Genomic DNA, 10,408 nt, shown 5'->3' on the forward strand with positions numbered 1-10,408 from the left:
CCCGACGATCCTGATGAAGAGAATGGGGTAAAATTATTAAAATTGTGTTTTGTCATCAATTCTTGACAATTGTTCAAAATTTTAAATTAATCGGACCGTTCAAAGTGGGTAAAGTCGAGTTCAAAAATTCCGTTACACACATACCGGTCAAGCTAATAAAGGCGTGGTAAAAAGGTGTGGCGGTGATGCCTCCGGAGTCGAACCACAAAGGGTTCCACCACCTTCAATCGCTAAAATCCGTATTTCTTAGAACATTTACCATTTTTATCATCTCTCAAAAGGGAGGAGGTTTTAATTATGATTAATTAGGATCATTATTATGAATGTGGTAGAACACTTTGTGGGTTGACTCCGGCGGCACCACCGCCACACCTATTTCTACCTAATAACAGCAGTGTTAGGCGCTGCTGTGTTCCGGTTTCATGGTGTGGTAAGGGAGATGGCTTTTCCGAGGCGTTCCAGCTTATTCCTCAGGGGTAGCGGCGCATCTGTGGCCGACCTCAGGTAGGAATATCTGATCCTATCTGGGGTTGATTACAGATGTCCATGGGCGGCAGTAGCCACTCACCATCAGGTGGACTGCATGCTCGTCTGCTACTCTTGTATTATAAAAAAACAGACTATTTTTATTCAGTTGACTACAGAAGAGTCTAGTAAGTTCAAAAGTTTAACGATAACCTTTCATATTTACATATTACATATGCACCGATAAAAAAGTTCCGTTACATGCACAAACTTTTTTGTTTAACAAATAACTTATTATCAGTTATCTCGCGTTTGAGATATCGGTTGTTGAGATTGAACGCTACGGTGGTTACGCTTTTGTATACCACTGCTGGATATTGGATTCGCTATATAATTAGATAATACTTTCCACCAGGTTTTAATGAGGATTAGTAGACGAAGGAAGGAAGGAGGATTGGATTTATACTTGTCCTTTTTCTTCGTAGTCTAAATATACTATATAACTCAAAGGTGACTGACTGACGTAGTGATCTATCAACGCACAGCCCAAACCACTGGACGGATCGGGCTGAAATTTGGCATGCAGGTAGATGTTATGACGTAGGCATCCGCTAAGAAAGGATTTTGATCAATTCTACCCCCAAGGGGATAAAATAGGGGATAAAAATATTACTTCGATACGCGAGCGAAACCGCGGGTAAAAGCTCATTTTGTATATAACAACAAGCATTCAGTCTATCTGACTGAATAATTAGTCCTACCTGAGCAGGCCACAGGTACGTTGCTACGAGTATTTAACCCTCAACGCCATAGTTAAGTATAGATATCTCACCGCCTTGTAATTGAAGGAAGCCATTAAATGGCTTAAACGGCTGACAATGTGTCAACCATTTAATGGCTGTCGTGCTGTCATTTGCGCGGAACAATGCCTTCATGTGCAGTTAAGTGGTGCAAAAACACGAAATCGAAGAAAAAGTGTGGAGAAATATCGTTTCTTTTGTAAGAGATCTAAAAACTACATTTTTCAAGCACGAATATTTTCGTGCTTGAAAAATGTAGTCATCTATTGACAATTTCAATAGTCAAAATTGGTCACATTTTCTTGTTAGGAGTGAGTAATATTTACTAATCTATGATCAACGCAAAAAAATATGCTATATGTAAAAATGTGTTTATTAACTTGAAGAATAACTTTTCCCTTCTATTGAATTCTTGTGTTTAAAAAAATTAATTTAAACAAAACAAAAAAGGACGTGTCCTGTATTTTTACATTACAGTACAGTCACTCTCTGATACAGTTTAGAAACAAAGTAATTTACCCCCATTGTTTGTAGATTGGTAAACATTGACATTACCAATAAGTTACATCAGAAGATAAGGTTACATTGTTGATAAGCTGGCATTACAGTGATTAATATATTTATGAAAGGATAGTTTTAGATTACACTATCATCATCATCAACCCATTACTGTCCCACTGGACACGGGTCTCCTCTCAGAATGAGAAGGATTAGGCCATAATCCACCGCGCTGGACAAGTGCATATTGGTAGACTTTTATACCTTTGAGATTATTTTTTATAAATCTCTTAGGTATGTGGCTTTCCTCACGATGTCCTTCGCCGATTAGCAAGTGATAATCAATTTCTAATACGCACATAATTTTGAAAAATCAGAGGCGCGTGCCTGGGATTTGAACCTTGGACCCTTGGATCGAGAGGCCGAGTTGCTATTACTGATTATGAGTAATAGCAACTCGGCCGGTAATGAGTCAGGTAGAGGACTAGCAGTTTTTCTATAGTCCGCGAAAAACTGCTAGTCCGCTACCTGACCCATGAGGTAAACAGCATAGCCGTATGTTATTCCTCTAGTATGAAAAATAAAATCAAATATTAAAATAAAATCGATATATCGATAAGTAATTTAATACTTTCCCATCACTACAATCCAGTTGAGCGCTCGGCTATATCCAGTTTTACTTGTAAGGCCGGTTTTGCCCTTATGGTCCTAAGGCCTTAGGTTTGCCTGAACTTTCTTCCACACTAGTTATTTCTGGTATAATCTAGATTTAGCTTATGTAATAGTATCTAAGCGGGTATAGTCCCCCGTTTACGATTTGCAAATCAAAGGCATATTATGACGAAATAAAATAAATAATATAGAAAATCCGACAAGAAAACAATATTTAAATGTGATGCGCTAAAATAGGTACCTAAATAAAATTGATTATAGAAAACTAAATTAAAATGACATATACTTAAACAGTTTAAAATTATTTTATATTTTTATTTTGATAAAATTAAACAATTAGTTTTTAATTAATTTTAATTCTATTTTTGTTAATCTATAAACAATTCGATTATAATTAAATTTAATTTTGTTTGCAAAAATACATAACCTGTCCCAAAAACATAACCCTTTCTGGGTAGCCGAGTAAACAGGCATTCAAGTACTTAATAACGTAGAACCCTTTGTGGTTCGACTCCAACGGCACCACCGCCATACCATTTTTCTGCATAATGACACCAATGTTCAGTGTTGTTGTGTTCTGGTTTGAAGGGTGTGGTAAGGGAGTCATCCTAGGCTAGTATAATAGCAACGCGTCTGTGGCCGACCTCAGATAGGAATATCTAATCCTATCTGGGGATGATTACAGATTACAGATGTCCATGGGCAACGGTAGCCACTTACCATCAGGTGGACCGCATGCTCGTCTGCTACTCCTATATTATAAAAATAACTTAGCTGTTTACCTACCACCTTTTTAGCAAACTTTCGTTATTAGCAATAGTGAAATTCAAACAGGATACCTACATACATATTTTTAACATAGAAGAAAATCGCTCCACATAATTGTATGTCGAATAACAGCTCTATAGAAAATTTCTAAGTGCTTTCAAAAAATATTTGCAACGCAAAAAGTCTTTTCGCAGTTTATTTTACATAAAACATACTACCTTTTGGATCTAAGGAGCTTCATTTTAAAAGTAGTATACCAATTTCAAATTGAACACGAAATCTTCGAAATTCAAAAACGGCATATCCCATTCAAACACATTCGATACTTACGTCGTTTTGTTTTTTGTTAGTATCTGTGCAAAAGTAGTATACCATTTTCTGCGATCTATTCCAAAAGGCAGTAAGTGGATGTCTTTACATGCGATTTAATGCATTTTTCTTGTAAATCAATGCTATCCGTAATGTTTAAAATTCGTATTGCGTGTCCCAATATAGGTGAGCGAGTTACATTCATGGAATATTAACTTGGATAAAACACGTTAGGCATTTACGTTTGAAGTAGATTTGAAAATTTTAAACACAGTATGAATTATACCTAATGACTAATGTCATATTAATTTGGTACCAAAATGGATGTATGTTGGATAATCATGGTCAGACCCATTTTGGGATAAAAAATATTAAAATTACATAGATTAGTAAAGATTACTCACTCCTAACAAGAAAATGTACCCAGTTTTGAAAATTGAAATAGTTGCGTAAAAAAGTTTTGCCAAGTATCCGTGCTAAAATGTCCCTAAAATATTTGAAATAATTATTTATTTATTGTGTAAATTACGCAGTATTAGTTATTTATTCGTAATTTTTATCTAAAAATGTTTTTATTTGTCAATAATTCAAAAAAAAGAACTTACTAATAAGCCGTTTGTGGCTTCATTCAATTTCAAGGCGGCGAAGTATCTTTACTAATCTCTGAATGTGAGTTTCAATCATCAAATATTTAGGGCTTGTTATGCAGACGCGTCATCAGTATGTTTTGATCAACGTAATAAATATGGCGCGATAAAATCTAAAGAGAACAAAAACAATGTTATCTAAATTATTTCTTGATACACAAAATACCAAATCGTCATAATAAAGTCATAGGCAACAATCGTCATATTCGTCATAAAAAAACACAAAAAATATATAATGAATCAATCCTTACTAATATTATAAATCCGAAAGTAACTCTGTCTGTCTGTCTGTCTGTCTGGTTGTCTCTTCTTCACGTCTAAACAACTGAACCGATTTCAATTAAATTTTGTACAAAGACAGTCTGAGACCCGAGAAAGGACATAGGATAGTTTTTATCCCGGAAATCCCACGGGAACTAGGGATGGCGATCTAAGATCGATTAATCGGAGAATCGACATTTGGACTCAAAACATCGATTATTTTAATCGGTATTAGTAAGGATTGAATCTATGTAAACTATGCATTTGATCAAGTGATGATCTTTAGCAAAGATGAACAGTTTTATGTATGTTATATTATTTCCTTTTAAAAGCGGGCGAAGCCGCGGGCAAAAGCTAGTAATAAATATTTTTTTCGTAGAATCATTTTTATCTATCACAACTATGGCCACTGTATGTGGAGCGTAGGCCTTATTATTTTTCTGAATAATAAAAGTAAAAGTTTTTTCTTCATTTCTTTATTTATAAAAATACCACCCCTGGTGGCCATCCTCCGCGCTGCGTTGAGAACTCCGGGCTCTCCAAGGAACGCAACCGGAGTCCTCTAAGCGCGTTGCCCCATCGGGCTCCGCCCAGGTGAGTATGACGCTCGCTACACCGTCTGGTGTGTACGACGGTATACCACCACACATACCGCGGTCCTTCCCGGGGTCGCTTACTGGACGGTTCGAGCTCCCCCTCTTGCCGTCCGCAACCCCGAAAGCCCCTTTTAGTCGCCTCTTACGACAGGCAGGGGATACCGTAGCCCTATTCTGGTCCTGGAACTACAGGGACAGGCTATTACGAATCCCATAAGACCTTCAACCAGTTTTAACGATCGCCATTCAATGCTAACAATTGGAACCGATGATTTAACCTGCCCTCGGGAGCAGAGTGCATAAAATCTTGTCACTTGCGGTCACCCATCAAATTTCCTACAGCGCCCGACGGTGCTTCTTTTTATAGTATAATATAGGTGTACCAGACGAGCATGCAGTCCACCTGATGGTAAGTGGCTCCTGCCGCCCACGGACATCTGTAATCAATCCCAGATAGGATTTAATACCCTACCTGAGGTCGGCCACAGATGCGCCGCTAGATACTCTTGAGGACTAAGTTTACTACTCTTCAGTTTCCACAACGTTGATATTAAATGAAATGATACATTTAGTCGGTTAATCTTATGTTCACTAAAATAGTTATTTTCATTTTTTTCCTAATTATAATTAAACTCAGACTGTAAAAATACTTAAATAAAATACTTATATTCATTTTCGTACTTATTTCAACCTTCAAGAAACAAAATAAACAATTTATTTCGTTCAGCTAAACATAGCTGAACAATATAAAATGTTTATTTTACTAAAATGTTTGTTTTACTAACGACATCAACGTTGTCAATAAAGCACTTGACATAATCTGCAACCGGCTTAGCGCAAACAATCTTGTATTAAATAATAAAAATATAGTTCAAAAAACTAAAAAACACGCTTTTATCATAAAATCAACTAAAAAGTAGAAAATAATTTCAATCTAGGAATCAATTAAGGAACAGTAAATTGTATAATTGTAAAAAAGCGTGAAGTGCTCCACTTATCAATTTTCGAAAAGCACGCCACACTTTTTCCACAATTATACAATTTACTATTCCTTAATTCAGGGGTTCCCAAAGTGTGCGCCGCGGCGCCCTGGTGCGCCGTAGAAAGTAAAGAGGGGCGCCGTGAGTCGATCCGCTCATTAGTTGACACCACAAATATTGGCGTTTTCATTCACATTGATTTGACTGAATAAATATCGTATTTAATTTTTGTTTTTTCTCAAGTATTTCTTGTTGTTTTCCGTTTAAAGTCTTTTAAAATAACATAAGTATGGTACAATTTTATATTGTGGTGTTTAAATTTTCGTTTCGATCAACCTAACGTAACTACTATTATTGTGGGTACATATTTCTTTCGACTGTCTTCATCTAATAGTTAGCTAGAACAGGGCGCCGTGAAAAAATATCGAACTTGAAACTGCGCCGCGGTTTACAAAAGATTGGGAACCCCTGCCTTAATTGATTCCTAGATTGAAAATTATTTTCTACTTTTTAGTTGATTTTATCATAAAAGCGTGTTAATTTTTTTAGTTTTTTGAAATATATTTAATTTATTAATTTTTAGTATTTGTTGTTATAGCGACCATCATTATGGATCGTCTGTAAAAAAATCAAGTGTCTATCTATTACGGTTTAAGAGATAAAGCCCTGTGACTCACGAACAGACAGCGGAGGGTTTCGTTTTATCCTTTGAGTACGGAATCCTAAAAATCATTCTACAAGATGGCATTATAGATATGTTTCAGTACATTTGAGTTATAGGGAAATAACATTTTTTTTTTTCAAAACTAAAAATCAATCAAGTAACTTTGCCTGAACTAAGGCGCTTTCTCTCGCCTCGAAAATCGTTAATCCTAAGGATGTTTATAAGGACAATGGTACAAAATTATTAAAATCATGTAGGTATTATCATCGGTTTTTGATAATTTTTCAAAATTTTGAATTAAACTGAACGTTAAAAGTGGATAGAAATCGGGTTCAAAGATTCCATTACTGTTATGTACATTCATACAACCCAACCTAATAAAAGCGTGTTAAAAAGACTAAATGTGTCCGATTTCCTTTGCCTAATGTTAAAAAGCTAAGGATGAATGTTACCCTTAACAATCACCTAGAATTTGTAGATGAAACAGTTTTCTTAGGGATAAATTTAGATTCTAAACTATGTACAATGGAGCCCGCAGATAGAAAAGTTATGTAGACTTAGTTCTGCCGCCTATGCCGTAAAGAAGATTAAACATCTTTTTTTTATAATGTGAGTGATGAGTGACCATAGATGCGCCGCTACCCCTGAGGACTAAGCTGGAACACCTCGGAAACGTATGTCTCCCTTACCGCACCCTTCAAAACGGAACACAGCAGCGCCTAACACTGCTGTTATTAGGCAGAAATAGGTGTGGCGGTGGTGCCGCCGGAGTCGAATCACAAAGTGTTCTACCACCTTCAATCTTACCATCTTACCGATATACCAACCGCTAGGCTCGTTTACTTTGTCCCTGTAGTACCGGGACCAGAATAGGGCTACGGTATCCCCTGTCTGTCCTAAGAGGCGACTAAAAGGGGCCTTCCGGGGTTGCGGGCGGCAAGAGTGGGAGCTCGAACTGTCCAGTATACGACCCCGGGAAGGACGGCGGTATGTGTGGTCGCATACCGTCGTGAACACCAGATGGTTAGGGAGGAGCGAAAATTGCTCTCCTAGGGCAGAGCCCGATCGGGGCATTGCGCTTGGACTCCGGTTGCGTTCCGTCGGAGATCCCGGAGTTCTCCAACAAGCGATGAGGACGGCCACCGGGGGGGTTTTAGTGCGGTAAAAATCCCACATAACTCGACGTCGCTCCCATGTCGTCGGGTACCAATGACATTTTATACTAGACACGTTATACGCCCACTAACTTAAGAGAAAACTTGAGCGAAACTGCTTTGATAGCACACATGCACGTTTTTTAATTTACTTACCTTTAACTACATAGACAAATGTTCTATAAGGGACAGAGCTATTAGAACAATGTGATAAAAAAAGACAACTAGTGTTTGACCTTGCGTTTCAAGTGTACGCAAACGTAAATATTGACCATGGAATATAGTGACCAATGATTACTTACTTAAAACGGGACATCGATTTTTTTATGTCAAATACTTTTTACTTGAAAAAATATAGTTAAAAATAATAAAAAACACGCTTTTATGATAAAATTAACTAAAAAGTAGAAAATAATTTTCAATATAGGTATCATTTAAGGAACAGTAAATAGTATAATTGTGCAAAAAATGTGGGGCGCTTTATGAAAACTGATAAATGGAGCACCCCATGTTTTTTTTCACAATTATACTATTTACTGTTACTTAATTGACAATGGCAACGGTTCATTTCGGAGACAACGGCACGAAGCATCGAAAAAAGGGACTGTCCCGTAAAAACGGGACGTATGGTGGCTTTCCCATTGATCCGCATGCTTGTCAAAGACAAAGAAATAATGGAACAGAAGGTAAAAAATGTCCAAAACTGTCGATAATAGTTTTAGTACATCGTTTACTTAGAAATGTTATAGTACAGTTTAACTAAATAAATTATTATTATATAAAAATATAATTTGAAAGAATGTATCTATACAGATGTATCGACTGGTTTAAAATATACGATTTAAAAATTGTTTATATTTATTATCATAGATTAGTAAATATTACTCACTCCTAACAAGAAAATGTACCCAGTTTTGAGAATTGAAATAGTTGCGTAAAAAAGTTTTGCCAGTCTCCGTGCTAAAATGTCTCTAAAATATTTGAAATAATTATTTATTTATGTAAATTACGCAGTATTAGTTATTTATTCGTAAATTTTCTCTAAAAATGTCTTTATTTGTCAAGAATTCAAAAAAGAACTTACTATTAAGCCGTTTGTGGCTTATTTCAATTTCAAGGCGGCGAAGTATCTTTACTAATCTATGTTTATTATTATCAGTTTTATTTTACACACGACCATTAATTGCAAAGTTGTGTAAATTTTATAAATGTACTAGCTGACCCAGCAAGCATTGTGTTGCCATATAAATAAAAAAATGTTAAGGGTGAACAACCCTTATCACTTAAGAGATATGAAAAATAGATAGTAGCCAATTCTCAGACTTACTGAATATGCGTATAAATTTTGGTGAAAATCAGTAAAGCCGTTTCGCAGGAGTAGGTACAGAGTAACTAACATTGTGACATGAGAATTTTATATATAAGATTTTAATTTTACCGTGGTTTTTTTGAGGATTAATTTCTGGCTATACAAAGATTGTTTATTAAATTATGTTTAGGTTAAGGAAGAAATACGACCTTAATGATTGAAATATTTATTCAATTAAAGAAATTTTAAAATACCGTATACTATCCTATATAAATTTTATGGTAATATTTTTTGTTATTTACCACAGGTATCGAAGGAAATTTAAAGATTAGGATACAGAATTTCCCATATATCGATTTTATTTTATTAAAATAAACCATAAAATGTTATATTTTGACTAAAAACACACTAATATAAAAATTAAGCAGTGGGATCTTAAACTATAACATACGACATATGAACATCGTCAGATTCAATAAAATGTCACTTTAGTTCTGTTGATCTATGACCATGCATTTTGCGTCTTTATCACTTTCATTGACAAAAACATACTTTGTCTCTTTCTGGTTACTCACGTAATCATGGCGGATCGAACACGAAAAATAAACAAAATTTAATAATTTCTCTTCATTTACGTGTGATAGGTGATTCCATGAAGTTTGTTTCTTTTTCGAGCATAATTTTTGCATTTACGCATTGCACAAGAAGGCATTTTGAGGCTTTAAATTCAAAATAATGACGTTTAACGTGTTCAGTGACATTCGTGTGTATTACTACGCCGCGCGAGAGCGACTGGACTTGGCTGGAGTCGTTTTACACCACTTGCCGTATTTTGTATGTTTCAAGTTTTGCCCGCTTGTGGCGGATCTTTAGTTATAGATCAATGTCGGGTACCTTTTGAAGGTTTCCCCCTCGTTAAAAAAAGGCTCGTTTACTTTATTTTCATAGCATTATGTCTTACGGTATTCTGCTGTGGGGTAATGCTGCTAGCATAGATGTCATTTTTATACCACAAAAACGTGCAATTAGAGCCATTTATGGTCTTCGCCCCCGTGAGTCCTTGCGAGAACTGTTTAAATGTATAAATGTTTTGACAGTGCCTGGTAAATATATTCATGAAAATATTTAATATGATCGCAAAAATTATTCTTCTTTGGAAAATAATATATAATAGGCATAGTCATAATACTAGAAATAAAGACAAACTAGCCATACCTCAATTTAGATTAAGCAAGGTGTGTAATTCTTTTATGGGGAAGTGTATTCGTTTCTACAATAAAATACC

Source organism: Epargyreus clarus, unplaced genomic scaffold, assembly GCF_041222505.1.
Source record: "Epargyreus clarus isolate Ecla_fem2 unplaced genomic scaffold, WU_Ecla_fem_2.2 ptg000016l, whole genome shotgun sequence".
NCBI classification, from domain to species: Eukaryota; Metazoa; Arthropoda; class Insecta; order Lepidoptera; family Hesperiidae; genus Epargyreus; species Epargyreus clarus.